General features: G+C 37.6%; 1 protein-coding gene across 1 annotated transcript in view; it reads left to right on the forward strand.

The window, feature by feature from the left end:
- Nucleotides 1–8011: 8011 nt before the first annotated feature.
- lrrn2 (leucine rich repeat neuronal 2) overlaps nt 8012–27780 on the forward strand; it is a 58590-nt gene continuing 38821 nt past the window's right edge. The window contains exon 1 of the mRNA XM_051913140.1: nt 8012–8345. The gene's annotated coding sequence lies outside the window, so the exon portion shown is untranslated. The remainder of the gene's footprint in view (nt 8346–27780) is intronic.

Consider the following 27780-nt stretch of genomic DNA (forward strand, 5'->3'; position numbering starts at 1 on the left):
ACAAATGCGTTTCTAGAAGAATGGTCAAAAATTCCCATAAACACACTCCTAAACCTTGTGGAAAGCCTTCCCAGAAAAATTGAAGCTGTAATAGGTGCAAAGGGTGGGCCAACTCCATATTAAACCCTATGGATTAAGAATGGGATGTCATTAAAGTTCATGTGCACGTAAAGGCAGGCGTCCCAAAACTTTTGGCAATATAGTGTTTCTGCAGCTTTAACATGAAAAATGTCAATGTTTACTTATCACTCTCAGCCTCTTTTGTGTAATGCTCTTTGTATGTGAGGCTAGATAACACCTAGATTCACAGTTTTTACAAACGGCTGACAAAATCTAACCCTTGATCTGCACAGCACGATTATGTGTGAAGTCCTGAGCCGACTAAGAATGTTATAATACATATGCTGACTGCACGGCATGCATATTCTGACCAGATATGTGAAAAAATGTGTTGTCAAAAGTGAAAAAGACAGGTTTAAAAAGGTAGTGAGAAGGATTTTAACAGTATCAGTATCCTCATTTTCACAACTGAGTCAAAGCCACCATTAGCTGACCATAAATGTGTTTTTTTTTTTCACAGTTTCACTTGTCAGAGCTTATAAAATGCATGTATTTTTGCATGCAATACATGGTGGAAGCTACTTTTGGAAGGATGCTAAAGTGCTGGCTGTGATCGAGTACATGGCCTGCTGACATGCCTTGGAGCAGCGGATGAGCCCTCAAAATGATAGTGCATGAGACTGTGGCAAGATCAGTGGAGCTGTGGGCCGAATCAGACAAACAGAGCAGTCTGGGGTAGAGGAGCTTTTAGTCACACTTTTTACTCCAGTGAGTTTTTCTCAGGGTAGTTTTATGTTTTGAAAACGACTTTGTATATAGGCATATACTTTTAATGTGACAACACTGAAGAAATGATACTTTGCTACAATGTATAGTAGTGAGTGTACAGCTTGTATAAGAGTGTAAATTTGCTGTCCCCTTAAAATAACTCAACACACAGCCATTAATGTCTAAACCGATGGCCACAAAAGTGAGTACATCTCTAAGTGAAAATGTCCAAATTGGGCCCAAAGTGTCAATATTTTGTGTGGCCACCATTATTTTCTAGCACTGACTTAACCCTCTTGGGCATGGAGTTCACCAGAGCTTCACAGGTTGCCACTGGATGTTAGAGACCTTGCGCTCCTCCACCTTCCGTTTGAGGATGCCCCACAGATGCTCAATAGGGTTTAGGTACCCTCAGCTTCTTTAGCAAGGCAGTGGTCATTTGGAGGTGTGTTTGGGGTCGTGATCATGTTGGAATATTGCCCTGCAGCCCAGTCTCCGAAGGGAGGGGTTCATGCTCTTGCTTCAGTATGTCACAGTATAAGTTGCCATTCATGGTTCCCTCAGTGAACTGTAGCTCCGCAGTGCCGGCAGCACTCATGCAGCCCCAGACCATGACACTCCCACCACCATGCTTGACTGTAGGCAAGACAAACTTGTCTTTGTACTCTTCACCTGGTTGCTGCCACACACACTTGACACCATCTGAACCAAATAAGTTTATCTTGGTCTCATCAGACCACAGGACATGGTTCCAGTAATCCATGTCCTTAGTCTGCTTGTCTTCAGCAAACTGTTTGCAGGCTTTCTTGTGCATCATCTTTATAAGAGGCTTCCTTCTGGGATGACAGCCATGCAGACCAATTTGATGCAGTGTGCGGCGTATGGTCTGAGCACTGACAGGCTGACCCCCCACCCCTTCGACCTCTGCAGCAATGCTTGCAGCACTCATACGTCTATTTCCCAAACACAACCTCTGGATATGACGCTGAGCACGTGCACTCAACTTCTTTGGTCGACCATGGCGAGGCCTGTTCTGAGAGGAACCTGTCCTGTTAAACGGCTATATGGTCTTGGCTACCGTGCTGCAGCTCAGTTTCAGGGTCTTGGCAATCTTCTTATAGCCTACGCCATCTTTATGTAGTGCAACAATTCTTTTTTTCAGATCCTCAGAGAGTTCTTTGCCATGAGGTGCCATGTTGAACTTCCAGTGACCAGTATGAGAGAGTGAGAGCGATAACACCAAATTTAACACACCTGCTCCTCATTCACACCTGAGACCTTGTAACACTAACAAGTCACATGACACCAGGGAGAGAAAATGGGCCCAATTTGGACATTTTCACTTAAGGGTGTACTCACTTTTGTGGCCAGCGGTTTAGACATTAATGGCTGTGTGTTGAGTTATTTTGAGGGGACAGCAAATTTACACTGTTATACAAGCTGTACACTCACTACTTTACATTGTAGCAAAGTGTCATTTCTTCAGTGTTGTCACATGAAAAGATATAATAAAATATTTACAAAAATGTGAGGGGTGTACTCACTTCTGTGAGATACTGTATATTAAAGACTGGACAACAAAAAAGCTACTAAAAATTTCGACTGCCTTAGAAAGAGATATAGGGGAGAGCGGGTATGATTGTAACATGGGGAGAGTTGTAACACCACCAATTCCACCAATCAGGGATTAGCTAGTCCTATGATCCTATGTTTTTATTCCCTTCCTCCCAGATCATATATGAATGGTTGTAAAGGCTGAAAATAGGCACATGAAGATTTTATAAAGAAATATAAAGAAAAAAATGATTTTGAGGTAAGAATGTACATATTTTTGACCAAAACTATATTTTATTTAGTCCTTAAACTTTTTCAGATAAGATTATTCAATTTATATTAGATTAAAGTGTAGTTTCTCATTAGCAGGTTTTTTTAACCTGCTAATTTCATACCATTATGATAATATGGCTAGCTAAACATTGTCCTGCAGAGTTTAGCTCCAGCCCTAATTATCGAATCAAGGTCTTCAGGATTACTAAAGTTACAGGGAGGTGAGTGTTTTTTTCAGGGTTGGAGCTAAAGTCTGTAGGACAATGGCCCTCCAGGATCAGCGTTCCCCACCCCTGGCCTAGACAGTCAGATCAGTTGCGAAGAAAATGTTGAAAGCCATCGGTGAGGATTCGGAGACCAGTATGGAGCCATTTGGCAACTCAAAGCCAAATGAAGTGTGGGTCAAATGTGCCCTATGCAGTTTTTGGGAACACCAAGCCTGAACTACAGGGTTAACAACATTAATTTGTCACCATTGTGACTCGCATTGAGAATATTCACACATTGACACACAAACTCACACACACATTGACAGTGTTTTTTGTTAGACCTACATGTTCTTTACTCAGGTACACTGAAGGTGAGTTTTTATTAAGCATAAATAACGTTAAAGAAGTTTAGTAGCCACATACATTTGCACATACTCCTGACTCAAACAGATTTGAGCTGTGGTCAGTCACTAGTCACCCGGTAGTGGGGTAGATCGAAACAAAGGCACACCATGTATTTGACATCATCTTATAAGGACTGTGATATTCTTGCAGAGGTTTGAATTGTTGCCTTTTGTAGTAAACAAATGTGGATGTTTTGTATAAAAGTTTGAGCACTCTAGCTCAAAAATTCAGTGAGTTACAGATGCTGAAGCAAAAAGTGTTATATACCCGGTCTCCCACTATATACACACTATTGTTCAAAAGTTAGGATCTAGATTTTTTTCAAAGAAATGAATACTTTATTTAGCAAGAATGATTGTCTATTACTATTAAAATGATCAAAAATGACAGTAAATTCATTTATAATGTTACAAAGGATTTAAATTTCAAATAAATGCTGTTCTTTACAATTTTCTATTCATCAAAGAATCCTGAAGCAAACTTATATCACAGTTTCCACTGTTTCTTGAGCACCAAATCAGCATATATCAGAAAGATTTCTGGAGCAATGACTGGAGTAATGGCTGCTAAAAATAACTCTACTTGACATTCTGTGTTTACTCGGATAAATAAGAATCTTTAAGGACATAATAAAACACCCAAAAATTCAAAGTGTGAAAAGAATTTGAATGTTTTTTTGTTGCAGACACTTAAACACAAACACAAAAAAAACAAGGCCGTAACGAGTGTATTGCTTTAACTTTGCCATGATCAAAATGTCATCTTTGCAATGTAACAGAAATGTTGCAGCATTCATTTGAATGAAAGAAGTCTTTTTATAGAACAGAAAGCATCTTCCTCACTGTACGATCAGCCTCAGCAGCCATAACCCAGGATTCATCTTCAGAGTGAGAAGGAAATGCAATCTGAACTGGGCCATGAGTAAGATGAGACGGCTCTTTTATCTTAGTCACAGAACCAAACCGATACCCCAACCCAGCATCACTCAACCCAGCACTAAGTCAAGGAGGATGATGGAAGAAAAAGCAGCTTTATCCATCATGCAAAAGTTTTGGGCTCTCCAGCCGCCAAAGTCTCTGATGCATGAGTTCTGTCTCTACCACGCTTGTCCTTCCAACCTAGAAGAAAATTTCAAATCAGATGTCGACAGAGGGAGCAGATTTGAAACCAGAAACAATCAGTACAGTGTCATGCCTTTGAAGGCAGAGAAAAATGAGGGGAAGTTTTAACACAAATTTAAACATGTACATTTAATAATGTAACAAATGGTCCCCCTTCACTAAACTTGTGTTTTACTACTGTTAGTCTACTCAAAAATAAAACTTCTGTCATGATTTATTCACCCTCATCTACCAAAAGGAGAAAATCTGAACATTGTATTGAAGCTTTCAATCATTAAAATAGATGCAAAAGCACCATAAAAGCATCATGAAAAAAAATCCATATAACCTACATAAAAATGACATAAATTTCGAACATGCCTTCAGATGACTTTCAATACAGCATATATTCACAGTCATCTGGAGGCATACAATAGTTTGTCTTTTTTATGTAGTTTTTATGTCCTACATTTTTATGACCTGTCCGTATGTAAAAAGCATCACATTTTTGAAAATGTTCGCTGCTGCAAAAAAAGGTTCATGCTCCCATAGCTAAGAGAGTTAGCAATTGTAGTGCAAACGACCTATGTTCTCTTCTCTGTCATGTCAGCTATTTTGTAATGCGCCCATGTGAATCAAAGGTCAACTTGACTATTAAGAAAAACAGCATTTCAAAGATGTGCTCCATCCCTCTTTTTAATTGTCTGTCTAAAAAACAGCCTGCTTTGCTTCCGTAGGACAACATTTCTCTCACATTTAATATCTGCCATGGCTTTCTGCCCTGTCATTGTCATCTCAGCCAGTGATATAAGACGCTCTGTTGATTGTTTTTATATGATATATAGCCAAGCGCTCAAATTGGCACAGATTGGAACCTCATCTGCCGTTCGTGCTACGTCTGTAACAGCTTTGATTACTAAGCCCACTGTGTTGTTACAAGTTTTGAAATTACATGCTTGAGAAGATGGCAATGGAAAATGGGAGACTGAGGATCGCAGACAGCAGCTTAGCCTCACTGGCCCCCAGAAATCATTTTCTCCAGTACAGAGTCATGATCAGCTGCTTGACCACTTCTAAAATGTAATGGCGAAAAGGCCAGTCTGGTCAATTTTGGCCAGTAGCGCTTGTCAAAATCTGGTTTTCACAGCATCTATATGAGCAACAAGCGGACATATGGTTATAGGAGAGCCTTGGGTTACAGCTCAGCCACTTCAAGAGCCTGGCTCTGGCTCCACTGCCATTCAATTTCCACTCTCCTCAGTCTTCAGACTCACGCTTCATATTACACCCTCCACCGCCCCGTTCTCTTTTCTTTGCCTGCCTCCTCTCATCCATTCAAATAGACATCAGAATAATGATGGCAAGGCACGGGTTATCGATCAAACACTCACGCTCAAACTGGCGCAGGACAAATCATCGTGCCATTTTGGTCGTAGAAAAGGGACTTAGTGAACTGTGATCCCTCCCGCGCTCTGATCCAACCCCCCCGGGTGATGTGTCCTCGCGGAGAAGAGCGTTTGGCTGCTCCACATGCCCCTGAGCTGTAAGGCTGTTTAATTGATGTCAAAGCTGGTCGTGTGAGCATTTTCTACAGCGCAGATCTGAGCGTCTTGTCACGGCAGTGCATAATGGATATTCCTGTAGACATGCCACAGACACATCCATTCATCATGCCAGAGATGGCAATAAAAAATTCATTATCACAAGAAAACTTGTGAAATGCTGCTAAATTGAGAAAAGCTCTGCTCTATAGCTATCTCATTGAAATTTAATATAGCATGCCTGGTGAAAATATTGTGTAGCACTGATTATGTACTGTATGGCTCGTATAGACTAACGCAGTGCATGGATCTAAAACAGTTGGTCGGTACATCTTTATATGATAAATGTAGAAAAGGCAATGTCTTGCCTAAAAGTAAAACAAACAAATAAATAAATAAAAATAGTGAAAGTCTAGATTTTTGTGTTTTATGAAATTCTGCACTGGGAGAAAAAGTTTGAACAGAAAAGGTATAGCACAATAAAGTCAGAACAAACTGAAGGTCTCTACCCAGTCTGGTAGATGTCAAGGTTGTGAATCATAGAGAATTGAATTAGGAATGAGTTACTTACACTGTAAACCCTAAAAGGTTGTCAGAACTCAAAATGTTGAATAAGAATTTTTTGAGTTAAGAAACTCAAAGTTTGAGTAAGATTGTACTCATACATATTTATTGTTCTTAACCTGAAATATTTGAGTACTCTAATTTATACATTTAACTTAAAATTATCTCAACGTAAATATTTTGCTAACATAATTAAAAAATATAAAAATATAACATGTTAACAATAGCATGGTATATAGCACTTACTGAATGAGTACTGCAACTTAAAACATGTAACTTACCTGTTCTCAAACCAAGCAGCACGTGCCACTTGTCACCATGATGGTATAACTCTCCAAAAATCCACATTAACAGAAACTCTTCTAATAGCATAACCAAACATTAATCACTACTATATCTCCCTTATCATTAATCTTGCACACATAATTTTAGCATTTACTCTCCCTTTCGAGTGCCATGGCCAAAGCATGCTGGGAAATAGAAATCCCAGCCCAGTTTCAGTTAATCTTAAGTTAGTCTAAATTAAAAGAAATGAGTTTGAACAACTCAAAACAATAAAACAGTTCAGTTTACTTGAAATATGTCAGTGCTGTGAACTCAAAAGAAAAAGAAAGTTCTAAATACTCATAACAGTTAATTTAACTGAACTAATTTGTTTAATTTAAGTTTGTCCTACTCAAACTACATCTACATTGATTGATCGATAGATAGATAGATAGATACGAATTTGCTATTCCATACAAATTTGTGTGATTTGTATTGTATTGCTGAGCCCCTAAACTCAAGGGTGTCCATCCTGCTCCTGGAGGGCCACTGTCCTGCAAAGTTTAGCTCCAACCCCAATTAAACACATAAACCAGCTAATCAAGGTCTTACTAGGCATACTAGAGACTTCTAGGCAGGTGTGTTGAGGCAAAATGGAGCTGAACTCTGCAGGACAGTGTTCTTCCAGGACAGGAATGTGCCCTGCCTAAACCTAACCTTCAGTGGGCCATGAGCAGATCGTGCAAAATCACACAAATGGGATTGTACAAAAGCTCAAATTTTGCTCCTGGGTTAATGATTTTTAAAAAGTTCTAACCGAGTGGCACTCAACACAATATAGCCATTAAATATGTCATCCCTCATCCACAGGAAAGGGGAACCTCAATGGATATGTCTCTGCAAGTCTATGAAAGCATACCATTAACCAAACAAAACCAAAGTCAGTCTTTCATTTGCCAAAGCTGCTGGAAGGCAGGAGACCATCTTATAGTAGCTGCACTTTTAAGGATGCACATGACTATAAAGCAGCCTAGTTACATCGCAAAGGGGCAAGTGGAAAGGAAATAACAGGTTTCATATACTGCTCTGACTGTGAGAAAGAAATGAAGGAGAGGAGGAAAAATAGAGCAGACTGCAAAGGGGTTGGGGGCAAGAAAGGGAGACTTCTAAAAGGAGGAGGTGGGGCTACACGGTAAGGGCAGAGAGAGAGAGAGAGAGAGAGAGAGAGAGAGAGAGAGATCTGCCTCCACTTCGTCTCTCTTGCTCAAGTACGCAAGCCACTGACAGCAACAGCCACACACACACTGAGAGAGAGAGAGAGAGAGAGAGAGAGAAAGAGAGAGAGAGAGAGAGAGAGAACACAGATCTGTTCTCTGTAGATCGCCTACACAGTGTCAGAAATAGAGCTGAGTTTAAGGCAGGTGCGTACAAAGCGTCTGTATGAAACCCTAGGCGATGCACTAATACTTAATACACAGTCGTGAGAGAGGATACAGGTTGATTGACTAACGTCAAGAAGAAAAACGAGAGAAAAAAACGTGACGACAACAAAAAGCAAAGAAGAAGAAGAGACCGAGATGTACGCTGAAATGACCCATCTCTTCACGGTATGGAAGTTTATCATTTTCTCTCGAGGTCGAAACATTTACGCGTCGCATTAGAACGCGCACTGCAGATGCATTATAGAAGTGTTGACACAAGAAAGGGCAAAAATGATTTAAGCAGTCTGTCAGAAATCATCCTAAACACGTAATTCTTCGACATTTAAGGATTAATTTAGTGGGTTTGTGTTACAAAATCTCGTTTGAGGTAAAGTGTTGGTAGTTTGAAACGGAGCTCAAGTTGTGCCATGTACTGACAAGTCGAGACTTTTCCACGTTCACGCTGCATGGCAGTTATGGTCAGCATGCAGAGCACATCGGGATAGAGTAGCACTGACTCACACATTAGCTTGGCCGAGGAGAGAGAGAGGGAGGGAGGAAAACGCTTCATGTCGCATTGAAATTCCACAGCCAGAGCTTTGCGAAAATAAGGGAAACGCAGTGTGCGTGCGCGTTTGTGTGGATGTGGGGGACGCTTCTGTCATTTCATTGAAGTGATTAGCGTCCAGAAACTCTCCCTCCCTCTCTTCCTCTATCCTCCTCTTCCTCCTCCCTGCTGTTGCTATCTGTCCGCGTCGCGCGGCTCTGCCGCTGTCGCAGTTGAATTTGCAGTAGCTAGCTTGCGCGCTGTGCTTCTCCACAGCGAGACTATTGTTGTTGTCCTCCTCCACACTCTCCGCTGAGGGGTGTCAGCTCACGGTGCTAATCATCCTTCTCAGCCTCTTCATGTGTGGGGAGGAAGCGTGCGCGTGTGGGTGTCATCCTGGAAGATTGGACCAACACACGTGAGAGTGTTGGCAGGTGTCCGGTGCATTATGCGGCTCGGAGAGAGAGAGAGAGAGAGAGAGAGAGCGCGCGAGTGTGCAATGAGGACAGATTGGGTGTGATAAATACATTAGATGATGCTCATATATATTTAGTATTCAACGCCTGTGCGGTTGTTTCTTGTATGTTCATAAAAATAGAGTTCAACTAAACCGATTAGCCACTTGAGAAGACCGCACACATTTTTAAAGCTAAGGTGGTCAATGTAAAAAAGCAGTTCTCAACCTATTTTACTCCACAAATCTTAAGTATTTTAGTGTAAGAAAAAAAATCTTGATTTTATCATTCAAAAATGGATTGTGAAAAGGGCTGTTACATATCAGAATGTAGCCAAAAGTTGGAAAGGAGGTGTTGAAAAATAAAAGCACTGAGGGACTTAGTGACGTCAGTCGTTTCAGAGGGGGATCAAGTCAAAACAATTTTCTAAATGCTTTAAAACATTTTAAAAATTGGAACAAAAATGAATTATGCGAAATGAGACCAGGGCTGCGCTTCTCAAAAGCATTGTAAGCCTAATTTCATCATAGAGACCATTGGTGGCAATTGTTCTACGATCAACTTAAAGGCTTACAGTGCTTTTTGGGAAACGCAGGCCAGGAACAGTTAATATTTTAATAATTTCTTCCCTGAAAAAAAAAAAAAAAAAAAAAAAAAAATCAGCCCTGAAATGAGTTTTGGGCATTGTGATGATGATGTGTTGATGACAGTGAATCACACATTCCAATTTGTAATGAAAAATATTCTGACAGCTCATAAAAATGCACCCAGACATCAATGAATAAATTCTTAATAAGTCATACCAAGAAATTAAACACATGACTTGTCCTGACAACTAGACTGGAAAGATAATTGCATAGTTTGTTTATCACAATGTTGATTAGCCTTCAGTGTTGTGTATGGGCATGATTACTGAATGCAAATATACACTTCTTCTTGCATGAGGGAGCTCTACGGTCTCTGACAGTGCATCACTGTAAACATTATTATCTTTACAGTTCCTCATCATTTAGTGGCTTATATTAGTTCCTAAGTACTCAAGATGTCCTTTTTATGAGGCAAACTTTAACCAACCCAATGGGTTATTGTTACCTACGGTACAACAATAAATTTAGTGGCATAGCTTGTTTCATTTAATTCAATGAAAAATACCATGACCCTACTCCTAATTAATGGTTTATCAAGACTTTAGCAGGATTGACAGTCCCAATATGCTGTAGTGGATATAAACCATAAATGTTCTCTTTTAGGTTTAAATTATTTTGCCTGTTCCGAAAACTCATTTGTTCAACTCAAATCCACTTTGAATCCTCAGATGTCTTGATTCCATAATGCTCACAGCTATTGTTCTCTAAATCAACTTTTATCATGCTTCGCATCTAATCTAAAGGCAATCTAAATGAGAGGCAATTTATTTGAGTTCAGCTCAGTTATTTTGAGTGTCTCCATCACAATGAGAAAAGTATCCAAAGGGTGGTTCAAAAGCTAAATCATGTCTAAGAACAGCAGAAAAAAGTAAGTTGCCCATTAAACTATCAAACTAATGACTCATATGAGCTATGATTTATTCAAAAAGACTCATTAGTCTTAAACTTATAAGTTACTGATTTAAATCAAACTGATTTATTGAATTGATTAGATTGGTAAATGACTGAGCATTGACTGGGATCAAAGAAATGGTACTTTCATAAATAAGCAAATAAATCATGCAGTTTAATGTAACAACTCAATGTTCAGACAGTCACTATATATCTATTTCAATATATATATATATATATATATATATATATATATACACACACACACACACACACACACACACAATTTTACATCAAATCACATAGGGAATACAAACACGGAACTATATATACAAACCTGCAATAATTAATAATTTTACTGTCCCCAGATTTTATAGGCCTAGCTTGAAAATCCAATTTATGGAGCACCAAAAAGCAGGCCAATCAACTTTTTTATTCATTTTATTAATCATTCACTTTAGCTGAAACATAAGGGCTAATTTGTCCCTGCATTTTAATTCCATTGTTTTAGCTAAACTGTGGCTATAACTTTCAGGCTACTAATTCGCTTCTTCGTCTTCAGATCATGAGAATGAATGTAATACAATGTTCTCACGGTTTAAATAATACAAGGGAACAATTTAATAAATAGTGATCAACACTATATTTTTATATACTGTAGGCTATATCACTCACAGTGTTCCCATTCAGAGTAATCCACCTTTTCTGGTGTTTTATTTATTTTATGGCATAATGCACACCTCATGTAAATACTGGGTAATACTGTACAGTAAAATGCAAGCACACTTCATGCACTGCCATCACTGTAATATTTCACTGTAACAGTCGACAAATAGCTGGAACATTAAGCATTTATATGATAAATAATTAAAGATTAAATGTTATAATACTATATTATTATTGTTATTACCAGTAATTTATTTCATTATTTTAATCTTCATTTATACGTAAAAAAATGTCACAATTGCAGCTTTACTGAGCAATATTGCAAACCATCCCTTTGCACCAACTGGTGGTGATTTCACGAACATGTGACTATGTGACATGTGACATGTTTCCTATCGTTTTCCCTATAGAATAATGCACTTGACCACTGGTGTCCGCTCATAATTGCCTTTGAAAAACATTGGAATGGGCTCTATAAAAGGTGACAGCGGCGTGTGTCCAGGCCTACGGTGCACTGTCGACAACCACTTCACATTAAGCATAAGACAAGAACCCCCACCGAAGGGTGAAGCGCTGCCATGGCTCTGCTTTCTAAAAATAAAAACACTAGGGGCTGACTGTACAGCTGCAAACAATTACTAAGGGTTACCTTGCAAATACAAATACAACAAACCAGCTACTCGGCCCTCTATGCCACCATTTCATGCTGGCTTTGAGGCTTGTGTGGTCTGTTAAAAGGAGTTTTGTTATCTTGTAGGGCTTTTAATGTCTTCATCATGCAGGTAAGTGTGAGCTGGTTTGTTATAAACATCTGTTAAATCCTCCTCGTGTTAGCATCGCTAATGAGGCGGAGGGTGTGACAGAACAGATGCCTCAGAGTGTGAAAAAGAGATACAGAGGCGAGACTGTGGAAGAAAGGGAGAGAATGAAAGGGTGAGTGATGGGAGAAAATTTATGCAGCACATCCCTTCGTCCCCCTACAGATGAGTCTTCAGTGAGGGCAGATGTTTCCATGATTAAGAAGTTCAGACAGCCTAGGTGCTGCTTAGCAGATATATCTGCTGTTGCAAAGACATGCCCATTTGACTATAACGGCAGGGTCGATTATGTTTATCGATCTGCCACAAAGGAAACAGTCTTGTGCTATTTACCACATGGAAACTGCTCTCTCGTTCCATATGGTTGACAATGACATGCAAGAGCCTCAAACCAAATTAAGACTTGTGTGCGTGATGTCTTGTTTAACTTATCTTCATTCCATGAACGTCCCTGCCATCTAGCTGCTGTAATCCTCTTTTATTATCATGGATTGGCTTGTGAACAATTCGAGATAATCCCTAATAAACTGGCTTTAATAAAAATTTATAGCAACAAAAGATTTGATGCGGAGAGACTTAGGGGAAAAACTCCTAAAATAAAATATAAAGTTTATGTGTGGTTCAGGGGAACATAATATGATGACATATAGGGTTAGGAATAGAGAACCGTTTGTTTTTCAGAACTGGTTCCATTTTTGAGACAATACTGTAACTGAATGTTAATGGTTCTTAAACATTTGCATTTTTCCACAGATGTGGGTGAAATAAAAATAATGTATTTTAGCTTGAGTTTGCAGCCTTTCACTGGTCCTGTTAAATTGAATAATATAAATAATGTAATTTAAATTATAACAGTACATTTTTTTAAAAGAAATTCATACTTTTATTCAGCAAGGACACATTAAATTGACCAAAAGTGACAGTAAAGACATTTATAATGTTAAAAAATGATACTTCTATAGAACGTTCTATTCATCAAATAATACTATTTCCACAAAAATATTAAGCAGCACAACTGTCTTTAATACTGATGATAATAATAAGAAATCTTAGGACTGGAGTGGAGTTTAAAATATATTCATTTTTAATGTATTTTTTTGATAAAATAAATGCAAATTTGGTGAGCATAAGAGAGCTTTTAAACTGTTGTGTAATATATATTATTATAGTACTGTTTTTTCCCCCCTCCATATTTTTGTTCAGCTTAGTTTGGACCAGTTTTTGAGAGGGGACTTTTGGGAAAAGTACTAAAAGAATCATTAATGGAATAATTAAGGAACCAGAATAGTTTTTCTGTGATTCCCAACCCTAATGACATGCACACAAAATCTGTCCACATCCAAGTCGATTCCCAGTGGCTCTATTTTGATGTGTATAATCTCACATGGCTCAATTATGTACAGCAGACTGGACAGTCGACTTTACGCACACCCCTCTTTCTATTTCTCGGCTCGGTCATCCACGGGCAAGGGCCGACTCCTAGCAGACGACAAACGGCAAATGAGCCGCGTGTGTATGTGCACAAATGTGAGCGAGCATATGCGTAATAGGGTCAAAAGGGCTGCTGGACTTCACCTCTTGTACTCGCTGACGAGGGCAGATGAACTCAGGGCAGGAAAGATCACAGACATCTGTCTGAAAGAGAAAGAAAAAAAAATGCACTGTCACAACACAGCCCATCACAACACTGACGCACTGTTCTGTCTGTGCGCTGCATTTCTGTAAGCATACATACAAACAAATCAGCTGAAGGAGCTGAGAAATCAAATTGAATCAGTGAAAGTGAAAGACAGGACTGGGATGTGAGGTCTCCTCTGTGTAGCTCATGGCTTCAGTCGCCTAACAGGCATCCTACATAAAGACAAATAAGGCTGAGTATATTGTGCATCATATCTGCATAGGCATATAGTATGCACTGCTGTCAGAAGTGAATATGTTTTGTGCTGAGAGTGGTACAGATCCGTCTGAAGAAGGAGGTGAAGACAGAGCACTGCTCACAAGCCTCAAGGGCATATCTGTGAATAAGCAAACACATCAGTCTGCCATCTTGCAGCACGATGATGAACGCAAACAGTGACAGTGAAACAACTCGAACAGATTTATCAAGCGGTCGGCCATTAACATTTCATTTTGTAGCTCGACAGAACGATGTTTGTGTACTTTGTAATGAGCAAAAAGCTCTGGTTAGTTCAGCTACTTCATTGGACCGTTTTTTCGGATTGTTGGCACTGAAATCTGCAAAGAAAAACTATTTTGTGTCATTAAATATTCAAAGTAAATATTTGGTTGGTTTAAATTATTTTTGATAAAATGGAAAAGTTTTTCCTTTGCGTTTTTCAAGTAGGCGACAGCATTGTCAAAACAGGTGCTTTTTAATGCCCCGCAAAAGGGTTTCCGCGGGGCATTAAAAAGCATTAAAAGTCATTAAATGGATTTTGCGAAAAATAAGGCCTTAAAAGGCATTTTATTCCTACAGGCATTAATTTTTTTAGTTAGCTTTGAAGAAAAATAATTCTTTGAATATAGCCTTCATAATTAATAACTTTGATTTGCTGTCGCAAAATATGAACATTGGTGTGATACACACGCGGAACCAGTTTGGTAATTGCCTCCGGCCGGAGCAAAATTGCCATAAAGCTATTTTGGACAGCGGCCCAAGTAGACTCTCGGAGCGCGAGATCTTACCGTGTTTTTGAGTCATTCGGTGTTTTTAACGAATCGGTTGAGTCAATGATTCAGTGACCCATTCATAAACAGCTGCCTCATTCTGGAATGAATCAGCCATTTGAACAAATCATTTGAATGAATGACTTACTTATTAAGACGTTCACTTGCCACCACCTACTGGCGGTTTACTATCATTTACCTTATAAAGGTAAAATAAATTCGGGGTAAATATCACAAATATGCAGATTTAAATATGTCAAAGCTACAATATTCTGAAAGAATATTCAGAATAAAGAATATTCTGAATGAAAGATTATTGCTTCAGAATAAATTTATATTTACACCACACAAAAATCCAATTTTTCCGGACTTTTTTACTCTGACAAGTGAATGACCGATTTACTTCTCCATAAGACAAGCACATGAACAAGGCTTAATGTCGATCCCTGGATATAGACTTAATGGGCCGCATTTCAGTCTCTATTTCATATTGTCTGATAACAAAAAGAAAAATAAATAGATGAAATAGTTTTATTGGGATTTTGGCTGCATTAAAATACATTATGTGAGCACAAAGAGTAGCAGCAGAGAAGCAAACAAATCTAAAAGGCTGACACTTGGCAGAATGTGAATGCAACTTAATGACATATTAATGAATATTCTAATTGCCATATGACATAATCTATCGACTTTTAACGAATATATATATATATATATATATATATATATGGCATTAAAAATTAAAAAATTGGCATTAAAAAGCATTCAATTAGATTTGCTGAAACCTGCAGAAACCCTGCAAAATGATCTGCATTCACACGGATCTAAGAAAACGATCTGCATGCACATGATGTCACCATTTTCACAAATTCTCATTTACGTGGTTTACACAGAGATGATACTGGTGTTGTTTTCAAAAACTTGCACTTTGAAACCCATTTTCAAACGTTTGTCCCCAAAACGCCGTTGTCATGTAAACGAACGGCCAAAATGCATTAAAAGCTTTCAATTTTTAGTTGTAAACGGTGTCGTGTAAATGGCCCCTTAGATATTTGAATGATAATAAACAGTTTTAATAAATTTTTTTGTCTTGTGAACAAACAATTGTCAATAAATTAAAGGCAAGTAATTAGCATTTATTAGGACTGTAAATTTTTTTTAGGCAAATTGAAAAGCCATTTTGCAGTGTGTAATTTTAACACACTCATCACACTGATTTAAAAGGCATGAGTGATGTTTTAGAAAAAGCACAAAAAGGAAGAGACATAAAACAATAATGACACATCACTCTGATTTGACAATCAGTTTTTAATCTTATCCTGTACTGCAGCAAGCTACAAAGATTTTGAGTTGTTTTGAGGAAAATTGTTTACTCTCGCTGTTGGTTGAATCAAATCCTTTATGACTTCAGTGTTCCAACTCACAATGCTTACTGTCTGATTCACGCTGTCATTTGTGAGTGTTACATCTGAACTCATTTGGACATACAGAAAAAATGCATTTGCCTGTACAAACAAGAGAAAAAAATGTAATGAAATCCCTTTGACTCTGAGAACATACTTTAACAATGTGGTTCAGAAAAATAGAGAAAACTAAAGAGGAGAAAAACTTTTTTAGATAAAGAAATCAGTGTCTTTCTTAATGAGGAAGTCAAAAGAACTTGCTTCAATAACCACATTATGCATACATTCCCCTAAATTCTTAAATATATCCTTGCAGGCCTATAGCAATAGAACAGTTCATTAAAGTTGGAAGGAAAAGAAAAACAAAAACAGTCTGCTTTGTCCTGTAAACTCTCTTCCTGTCTTCTCAAGCGAGCTCAGTTGTGAATACTAAGGCAACTCTTCTCATTAATTGCTCTCACAAGCTGCTTAGCCAGGGTCATCTCTGCATTTTTGACTCAGTCCAATTAATACTAATCACAGCATCAGACTGGCTGAGCGAGAAGATTGCACGGTCAGAGCAAATGATCATCTTGGAAATTCATTAACAAAAGAAAGAAAAACGTGAGACTCTAATGATATGGCAATCTGTTTTGAGATTTTATTTTTCGGCCTTCAGCTTTCAAAATGTTTGGACAATTTGTCATTAACATTCATTAAGGTGCCAGTTCCAGAAAAGAGACCAGGTCTTAAATGAGCAGATGGACTTTGCCTTGTAGATTGGCCTAACATGGAAGAGGGAGACAGACTGGCTGCTGTCTGCTCCGACGGCTCGAGGCATTCGTGAAATATCAGAAGGTATGCAGCTGAATTATTTATAAGGTACCCCAGTATATTAAATTAAAAGGAAGCAACTCATAAACAGAGGACAACATGATAGCAGATCAAGGCTTCTGCAAAGCAGAGCACAAGACATTTTTTTTTTTTTTCTTCATTATGCATTTTGCTGGCAAAGTCAGACATGAAGGTGTATACTACTTGCTATGCCAATATATTCACTAACCCAGAGGCAATTCTAAGATTACAATATTAGGGGAGCTCAGCCCCCAATAAGGGTATGATTTAAAAAATAATTTAATATATTGTTTGTATACCAGGGTAGGCATGAACAATACAGTAGGTTTTACACTACCTATCAAGTCAATCCCTGAATATTGAATTAATTTCTAATCATTTTAAATAACCAGGTAATATTCATTAATATTTATTAAGAATATAGACAAATTAAATTACAGTAAAATTAACTTTAAAGAAGATTCACATTTCTCCTTTTCATTCATGGAGATAACATGGAAAATGTGCCATATGCAGGATTTCTGTCACCTGGTGGAAAACAAACACACTTTTAAAAGGAAAATGACATGAAATTACCACTATAACCTGTAGATGGCTGCAGAGGACCATTTTCCAGAGGACCATTTAGCTCATTTGCCATTTCCACTCCCTTAGTTCTTTTCCTGTTTTACTTTTGGATTTATTATAAAAGTAATATTATAACAAATTTTAGCAATTTTATTCCACTGAAGTATAAAGTATAGCTAGAGTAGAAAAAGTCACAAAGTGTTATGCCGTTTAGATGAAAGGAATTTCAAAAATAATCCCAGATTTTACAGTGGATGGGAAACCGTCTTGAATTGCTCCCGCATTATATTATGTAAACTGCATTTATGACAAAGAACTACACAGATGCAGTTATCATAACAATCAGTCTCGCTAAAGCCCTTCTAAAATGAGCTTAGGAATGGCATTTTTATTGGCCAAACAAATAAAATGTACTTTAAATGAATAGAAAAGGAATAGTTCACCCAAAAACTGATTATTTACAGCCCCCAGGCCCTCCAAGATGTAGGCTATGACTTTATTTCTTCAGACAAAGACAGAAAGCATTCCAGGATTTTTCTCCATCTAAAGCAAGTGAACGAGGATCAGCTTAGTTCATTTTTGATGGTGCAAAATCTATATTTAGACAGCTTCAAAGTAATCCACATGACCCCAGCAGACCCCCAAGAGTCTTCTTTAGCAAAACGATAAAAAAATGTATATACTTATTTGTATACTTATTGTTTACGACAAATGTTCACCTCTGTCCTGCTCTGTGATGCGTGTCCACGAGATGGCTTAGTTCACAACCTCTCATGTGACATACACACATTGAGAAAGTCATGCTTGACGTAGGCTGCAAGAACCGCTCCAAAGTAAGGCATCCAGGATACACACACAAACATACCATTTTAAATAATAAACTGACACAAATACTAATATACAGAAATGACCATTCAACTTTTGGACAGAGTTGTAACTCCACACTAAATAATGTAAACAATGGGGCGGTTCTTGCCATCTACGTCAAATGTAACCTTTCCAACGGGCATAAATCACATGAGAGGTCATGAACTAAACCAAAGACTAAACCATTTCATGGACGTGCATAGCACAGCTGGACCAAAGTGAATATTTGTAGATTTTTTCATTCAGTATCATATGCCATCATCAGAATTCACAAAAAAGTATTTAATATATCAAAGAGAAGCAAATATTTAAGTTTGCACAACATTAAAACATGCACACACACAAGCAACAAAAGTAAAACAAAGTGTCAACCCAGCAAGCAACACCTCATGTAAATGGCCTGAAACCATCAAACACCATCAGGCCATCCTTATTCTTGAGCAAAACGCAGTGACGGCCTCCATGGAGAGCATATTTCTTAACATCCGCAGGAAACCAGACATGCATATATTTGCATCCCTTCATGGCAAATAATTCTACTCCAAAATCCAGCAATAAAAGCATAAAACACAATTTACCAGTACAGACATTTCCTAAAGGAAACATCTGCCTATATTTGCAGGGTGCATAATGTTGACCGTATTCTTTACATGGCATCCTGCCACGTGCATGAATTTTCTGAGCTGCTATTTTAGTCCACGTCTTACTCAAGCGTAACGTTCACATCTCCTCCTATTTTAGACAGAAAGTGAAAAACATGCATGTTTATAACCACATTCAGACGTGCCCCTGCCCAACCATAGAAATGCAATTATTCCCACAAGCCAAGGCCATTTAAGTCATAATGGTCACACTGATATCCATAAATTGGATGGCCAGTCTCACGTCGGCAGGCTGAGTTTTCCATTACTGCGTTAGTCACGTTTCAAGGTTGGCATGTGCATTATGATATCAGAACTCGACTGGTTTCCCCCCTCGTGAACCATTGCGTCTCTTAATTTCCTGATAAGAAACATAATTGTCACATTTAATATGTATTCCTCCATAATAAGAGATTTAGTGGGCGGCATTTAGCGGGAAAATGATTAATGCAAAATACTAATTTTTCATAAAATGTTTAAATGGAACGTGACATTTACTTAGTCAAACCAAAATTTATTTAGACACCTTGAACATTTCATTCATTAATACAGTTTATTGACTATAGTTTAAAAAATAGTAATAAAATATGACAAGATCTCAGAGTTAAACTGTGTCAGAAAAAAATAATCTTAATTATGTCAGATAACACTTAAGAAAAACATGATCAGGTCAAAGTGTCTGAATAATTTTTGGTTCCAAATTTTTATCAATTTTACTGGTAGTCCACTGTATGAAGAATTTTTGGGTATAATATGTCGCAGTTTACTTTATTTTGCTATCCTCACTTACATAAATAAAAGTGTCCTGCACCCACTAGTAAAAATCTATCAAAAATGTCTAAATAATATTGGTTTGTCTGTATGTAAAGTACACCAGACGATCTTAAAATGTATGTAAATTCCCACCAAAAATCCCACCACAGCCTCTTATGCCATAGATGTTATTAAATGAAACCATAACCATCTGTAACCAATCAGACCATAACCACATAGTAATTATAAAACAGGTTTTGCCAGAAGACATGCTTAAGACATGCGAATACAGCATGAGACAGGATGTTAACTGCATCAACGGCCCCAAGGTAGCCAGTCAGCTAAATTTATCTGCTGTAAAAATGTTCACACTAATATCAAAACTAAGTGGACAGTGCTAAACGCCTCCCTAGACAGCAGACAGTTATACTTAGGTCTCTCGGAATGAATAAATGTTAACATCTTGAGGCCACAAGCTCTCACCTTCATGCACATGCTGTCCTCTCACTTTGAGGGTGGCATATATTTCTGGGAATGATACAAATCTTTCTTATAAAGATAAGTAATTCCCATTATTGCGAGCAGGAGCACAGTGTGACCCTCTGCAGAGTGTCAGTGGGAATAAAGCGCTTAATGAGTGACACAAATTGAATGTTGTTCCTCTCAGTTCAGGAAGGTGGAGGAAATTGAGGCAAACCTAATGAGCAGTCCGTTCCCTGCAGCGACACCTGACATCGATGGCTGGTGACAGGTCGCACGGCGAGCGGAGGAGAGCAGGGAGGGGACACCTTGCCCCCGTTTCGCCCGGCGCCATGTGACATGATCCAGCCTGCCACGGGCCATCTGCGCCCAGTGAGAGACTAAGTGGCACTCATCCCTGCATCTCCCAAAGGAATGGAAGCCTTTAATCACCACCATCAGCGTCATTGCACGCTTGTGCTTGTGCACTCGCACAACCCCTCGGCCTCTTGTGGCCAAAGAGCATGGATAAAATGGAAAAGATGGGTCGCTGCGCATTCAGTGAGACTTCTGCGTGCAAGAGCAGTAGCACTTGTTTGTTATCCGAATGCGTGTTTACGTCCCCGCAGACCATCAAATGCATGTCCATTAAGCTTCTGGGCCAAAGTGTAAACAAACTTATGTAACTCTGTTTGTGCATGATTGAACAAATGCAGATATGTACTTTACAAGGGAACGTAGAAGCAAACATCTGCAATTCATTTTTCATCAAATATTTAGGTGAATGTACCAGCTTTAATATCCTCATCTGCCATATAAGACGACACAGTAGCCACTGATCTAAGGCCATCTTTCCTTTACCTATAACTATTATCTGATCAGCAGCAGAAGGTAATGTCAATTAATTGTACATATGAAAAGATTTATATATTATATAGGCAATATTGCAATATTTAATTCGTTAGTTATTTAGCAAGGACAAACTGAATTGATCAAAAGTGACAGTATTTTACAATACAATAAATTCAATTTCAAATAAATGCTGCTCTTTTAAACTTTCTATTCATCAAATAATCCTGAAAAAAATGTATCACGGTATACAAAAAATATCAAGCAGCACAACTGTTTTCAACAGTGATAGTAATAAGTAATAATTTCTTGAGCACCAAATCAGCATATTAAAGGGATTGTTCACCCAAAAATTTAAATTTTGTCATCAATTTTGTCATCATTTACTCAAGTTGTTCCAAACCTGTATAAATTGCTGTACACAAAGGAAGATATTTGTAACCAAGCAGATCTCGTCCCCCATTGACTACCATAGTAGGAAAAAAAAATACTATGGTAGTCAATGGGGGGCAAGATCTGCTTGGTTACAAAAATTCTTCCAAATATCTTCCTTTGTGTACAGCAGAACAAGGAAATTTATACAGGTTTGGAACAACTTGAGGATGAGTAAATGATGACAGAATTTTCATTTTTGGGTGAACTATCTCTTTAAAATTATTTCTGAAATATCATGTGACACTAAAAACTGGTAAAGAAAATTCAGCTTTGCCATCACAAGAATAAATTACATTTTGAAATGCATTAAAATAGAAAAAAATTCCTTTAAATTATAATAATATTTTACAATATTATTTTACTGTAGTTTTGATTAAATCTTGGTGAGAAACATAATTCAAAAACATAAAAAAAAAAAAAAAACTATACCAACCCTAAATTTGTGGATGGTAGTGTACAGTAAGTGAACTTATTCACTCACTTTAAGAGTCAGGGCTTGTTTGGAACTCTGAAACTGGATGGATGGATGGATGGATGGATGGAACCCTGTTGGTAGCTGAAAGAATTAATAAATCAAATAATAAATTAATGTCCCAAGGCACTTTTAGAATTTTATGGTTACTTTTCCAATTCTGTGGAGCTAAAGTTTTAATCAAAAAGTGTGTGCTGATTTTACAGTTCTCCACAGAGGAAAGCGGAGCAGACCTATAAAGAGAGATACTGTCACACATCTGAGGTTGCAAGGCATGCTGGTGTTGATAGGTAGCACATTGATTTAAATGACATGCCTGATGTTGACGTCCCCCATTTTACACTCCTACCTTCCTCCGCTTCCATTTAATTTCATGTGCCATCCTTTGCCTCCGAGCACGCTACTCTTATCTGATTCATTGAGCCATTTAAACGAGAAATTAAATTATATTCTTCAATACGCTTGTTTCTCAAAGAAAAGTTATGGCCAGGCCATTTATTAAAAGCAGACAGTTCCCTTCTTAAACTTGCTCTGATTTACGGAGACTCATTGCCGATAAAAAGCCCAAAATTGGATCAGCATATTCCCACAGTTCGCAAAACCTTTATTTTTTCCTTGAAAGTTGCGATGATAGAAAAAACCCTCAAACACAGCAGGGCGCTGTAATAAGTCTGATTACATACAGGAAGTAATTGGAAGGATCTGGATGGATCCACACACTAATGCAAACTAATTTGTCATTTGGGGATTGTGCCAAGATAATTTCCCAAACACCTTTCTGCAATTAGAGTGAAGATGCAAAACTGTCAGACTGAAGGAAGAAAGAAAGAAAGAAGACTCTACACAGAAGCTGATGCTGTGCAAGTTAACGTATTATTTGCAGGGGGCAAGACCCACAAATCTCACTGAATGCTCGTACCATGTGGCTGTCGGCAGAGATCTAACCAGCTTTTATTGATGTATAGACAAATACAAGCAGGGTCAAGGCTGGAGCATTTTACTGCCCTCTTTATGGTTAGACATGTAAAAGGATTGAGAAGCAGGACACTTTAATGGCCTATCGTGTAAAAAGCAAGTGTTAAGTAAAATAAATAAAGACATACTCACAGGTTTCTCAGTTGAAATGTGACGGACAAATGGAAAAAGGAGAAAAACAAACCATATATCAATCAAAGACTTCTACACAGTTAGCATTAGCATTTCCATTCATGTTTGACTAGCACATACAGCCCATGAAGTAAAAAACAAACTGTATGTGACTGCATTCTAGAAAAAAAAAACTCAAAAACAATGTAGTCTACAACTGCCCAGCTAACAAAAAATGAAGGTTTTGCTAACGCTATGAAAACATAACTAAAGTTTTTGTGCTAACATTTTGAGAACATTATTAAAGACTAGATAACTTTGAACAAAAGTTCTATTAATGTTACTGGAGAAATGCTTGTTTATATCTTTGAGAGAATCTTGCCAGAACATAAGGGAAGTTTTCAGAATTCTGACAATGTTCCCTCTTCCCTGGATGCCCATATTTATTAGCGTCTATGAAAACAAGCCCAAAATCGAGTACAAAAGAGGATATGGCAACACTGAAATCCATTAAAATTACAAAATGGCATAAATGTATTCCAATTTGTCTGTTCAAAATAAAGCTTTTAGGAGTACTGACAAAATGTGCACTCCTGTCATTCATGTAGGACCATATGCCGGGAAAGATTGGGTCTCAAAATCAGGCTGCTTATGGTGATGGTGTCAGTCTCCCTTCTTCATGTTTTAGCACTGTGTGAGGCTTTCCTCGCTGCATATTTAAAAGCAGCTCCTTCAAGCTTAGCACACTAATGGCTATTTAGGCCTGCTATTGCTTTCTTTACCAGCAGTCTGAGAGGAGGACACACACACTGACACGTACGCAGCTCTGTAAGCCATGACAAGAAAGCAACTCTTGTCTCCAATCACATGCTTTTCATTCTCCCTCTTTATCATGTGCTAATCCAACATCTTCCTGTGATCCTTGCTGTAGTCAAGCTCTTATTTACAGAAGTGGTTCAAAGAATAAACACACTCCTACTCCTATTCATATTTATAACACCACAGTCCTGTTAGAAAGAGGCACAGGGGCTCTGTAGAATCAACACTGTTGACAGCAAATCCATATGCAATGGTATTGTCCATCATATTTTATTTTTTTCTTAGAGGCACTGTTTTTTTTTTACTATTTATTTATTAAGTTATTAATTATTTTATTAATTTTATACTTAAACTTATTTAATTCTGTTAGAAGCCAATGCAACATTTCTCTCTCTCTCTTTTTTCTATCTAATATTAATTCCAATTAATGAAAACTATTTTTAGTAGTTTTAGTTAACAATAACAACACTGATACACACAATTCTGGCCTGTCTCATCTAGGAGGTCTTTGACCCTTTTGACTGTATCCAGCAATTAAAATGTAACTTTTTTTTAAATAAATTCGTTAAATTGACATTATACTTCACAAGTACTATTGTAAAAAAATATTTTTAATAACTAACTCATTTTAATTATCAAAGCATTATATTTAACTGTCTCGGACAAATAATCTTAAAACTTTTTCTTAATATTTTCTCAATTTTTACACAAATAATCAACATTTTCAGAAAAAAGTTAAAGGTAGGAGCTTGCTATTGCTAGCCTTCTGAGAGGCTAGCGATAGCAAGCTAGCTTTAAAAGCATAAGAAAGCCACGCCTTCTCCAAAACACATGAACACGCACAGCCAAAGCGGAGTCTGCAAAGCATTATGATAGACACCGTTAAATTACCTCATGTCTCAAAGCACATAACTTTACAATAATAATGAACGTAAACAACTTAGAGCTCTGTTTTGTACCACCTGACTGCTGCAGATTAATTTCAGTGTTGATAGTGTTGCCACATAATTCCGAGTCTGAGGACGTGAACAACTCCGTGTAGGAACTGTAAAAGTCGGCTGCTATTTGTTTGTGGTGCTCTGCGACTGTCTGTCTACAACTGTCTACAACTGTACATTACAACCTTACGTGCGATGTCTACGTGAGCAGAGTCCGCTGGGTAAATACATATGTTGACAGGCGAGTCGGACATCCAATCATTGCATTCGGAACATTTGTGGTCCTGAGACTTCCACAGAAAATATATGTACATTTTTTAATATTCAGACAACTTCTATTATTGATAGCTATCAGGATGTGAAGAGAGTTTCAACCAGTATAACAAAAAGTGTTTTTTAAAAACCCTATGTCTAAGCAACCAATTTCACTGACTATTTAAAAAAAATAAATAAATAAATAAAATTAACCTATCCATGTAAAATGCGAGGAACATACATTCTTTGGGATTTTTTCAGGTCGCATATATAAATCTAAGATTCTCATTTGCATCTCTGTCTTAAGACCTCATCAAAAATTCAAGGCCACAGTTAAAAGTTGATGTAATGGAAAATTCCCATAAGTATTCTGTTATAAGTATTATTAACAGTTCTCTAGGGTCAGTGAGATTTTGCGCTAGGTCAGTGTCTGAGCTTTTCTTTGCCTGTAACACACACATATGGAGGGTGAACTAAAGCTGGTGTCCTCTTTAAATGCAGGAACTGCATCCATAATATATGAGGAAGCAGTAGGCACGGAAAATGAGCTATGGGCTTTTACGTGAAAGTTTTAACTATTTTTTAAAGTTGAAGTTTTCTAGGAGCTGATGGAATTGGTTCAAATATAGAGAGAAATAGGTCAGCAGATTGTTCGACTGTCATTTCTGCCAAGCAGTTATTCAGCAGGGTAATCAAATGGGAAAACAGATTAGAAAAATCACATATATTACAGTCCTGTGCATATTACAATATGCACAACGGAAAAAAAAGGGCAGATGCTGTGAGATGCTCAGATAGGAAATATTACCATTAGATTACTCTGCTTTGCAACATTATTATGTCAGTGATCTTCTAAATGCTCAGCCTCCTCCCATCACGCATGAAGCCCCTCTGTGAGCTAACATTTCTATAAACCTTCCCTTTGGCATGTTTTGTACTACGGCCAATGGAAAGTAGTCAAGTGTCCCTTCGCATAATAGCTGATCAGAGGATGGAGAAGCATCTGAGTGACAGCTTTGACATTTCTAGAGAGCGCTGCGAGAGAAAGAGAGAGATGCAGATAGAGTGAGTGAGAGAGCCCTCAGGTGCCTCCTCTCACCAAACACTAGAGAGGACCATTTGCATTTAATTGAATGCTATGGACATACAGCGGCCTCACCCACATTCACCTCCCCTTTTTTCTTTGCCATCTCCCATTTCCATGTGGAGTCCCACTCAAATCGCACTGCATAAATCTCCATTGGTTAACGTTAGCAGGTGGCATAGAGAGCTATAAGCACTAGAGTCAGGTAGAACTGTGGCTTGGCTTTTCTCTTTGCGCTGCTTAGCATAACAGATGAACACTGACTATGGTTTGGCTCTCATTGCCAAATGACAGCAATCCAAAGTGTGACTAAGGGAAAAGAAGGTTTCAGAAGCTGATTTTGTTTGGTAGATATATAACAAATCTGATTTTACTGGTTAGTTTGAGATCACTTTAGCTTGGTGTATGAAACAAACAAATACAAAAACTCAGCTCAGAATCAAAATGTATTTATTGTTATTTATTTATTTATTTTTAGTTTACAGTATAATGGACTAGTAAATGGAAGTAAATGTAATATATATATATATATATATATATATATATATAGTTTGTAAACTATAGGCCTATATAACTATATATTAAATGTGTGTATATATATATATATACACACACACACACACACATATATATATATATATATATATACACACACACACACACATATATATATATATATATATATATATATAGTGTTTTCAGCATCATTACTCCAGTCTTCAGTGTCACATGATCCTTCAGAAATCATTCTAATATGCTGATTTGGTGATCAAGAAACATTTCTTATTATTATCGGTGTTGAAAACAGTTGTGCTGCTTCCTGTTGTTATGAAAATTGTGGTACATTTTTCAGAATTCTTTGATGAATAGAAAGTTCAACAGTATAACATTCATTTAAAAATAGAAATCTTTTGTAACATAAATGTCATAACTGTCACTTTTAATCAATTTAATGTATCCTTGTTGAAAAAAGTATGCCAACTTTTTTACAGTGTCCCTGTTACACATATTACATGTAATTACTACAGTAATAACAGTAAATCATGCATAATTACAAGCAACTAATCCATAACCAAATCCTAACCCTAATTATATAGTAAGCACATGTTGTTAATTAACATTATTCAGTATTTAATTGTATAATTATGTTACAAAGGCACCTTAAAATATAGTGCAACCAAAAGTATCAATTTCTTTCAAAACAACAACAAAAAACCAACAAAAATCGTACACTACGTCTACACCGGACATGACAGTTGTCGTGTCACATCGCTACAGCTTGAAGCTGTCTACACTAGACGCAACAAAATGACCGTTGCAAATCCATTCTTCATCTCAGAGTTTTCACAAGCGTTTGAAGTACGTCAGAAATGGAATGGGGGATCGGTTTACTGTCAGGAGTTTGTCGTGTCGCTTCAAGCAGCATCGCTGATTATAATGAGTTCTATCTGCTTTTGTCGTGTCGTGG

Source organism: Ctenopharyngodon idella, chromosome 11, assembly GCF_019924925.1.
Source record: "Ctenopharyngodon idella isolate HZGC_01 chromosome 11, HZGC01, whole genome shotgun sequence".
NCBI lineage: Eukaryota > Metazoa > Chordata > Actinopteri > Cypriniformes > Xenocyprididae > Ctenopharyngodon > Ctenopharyngodon idella.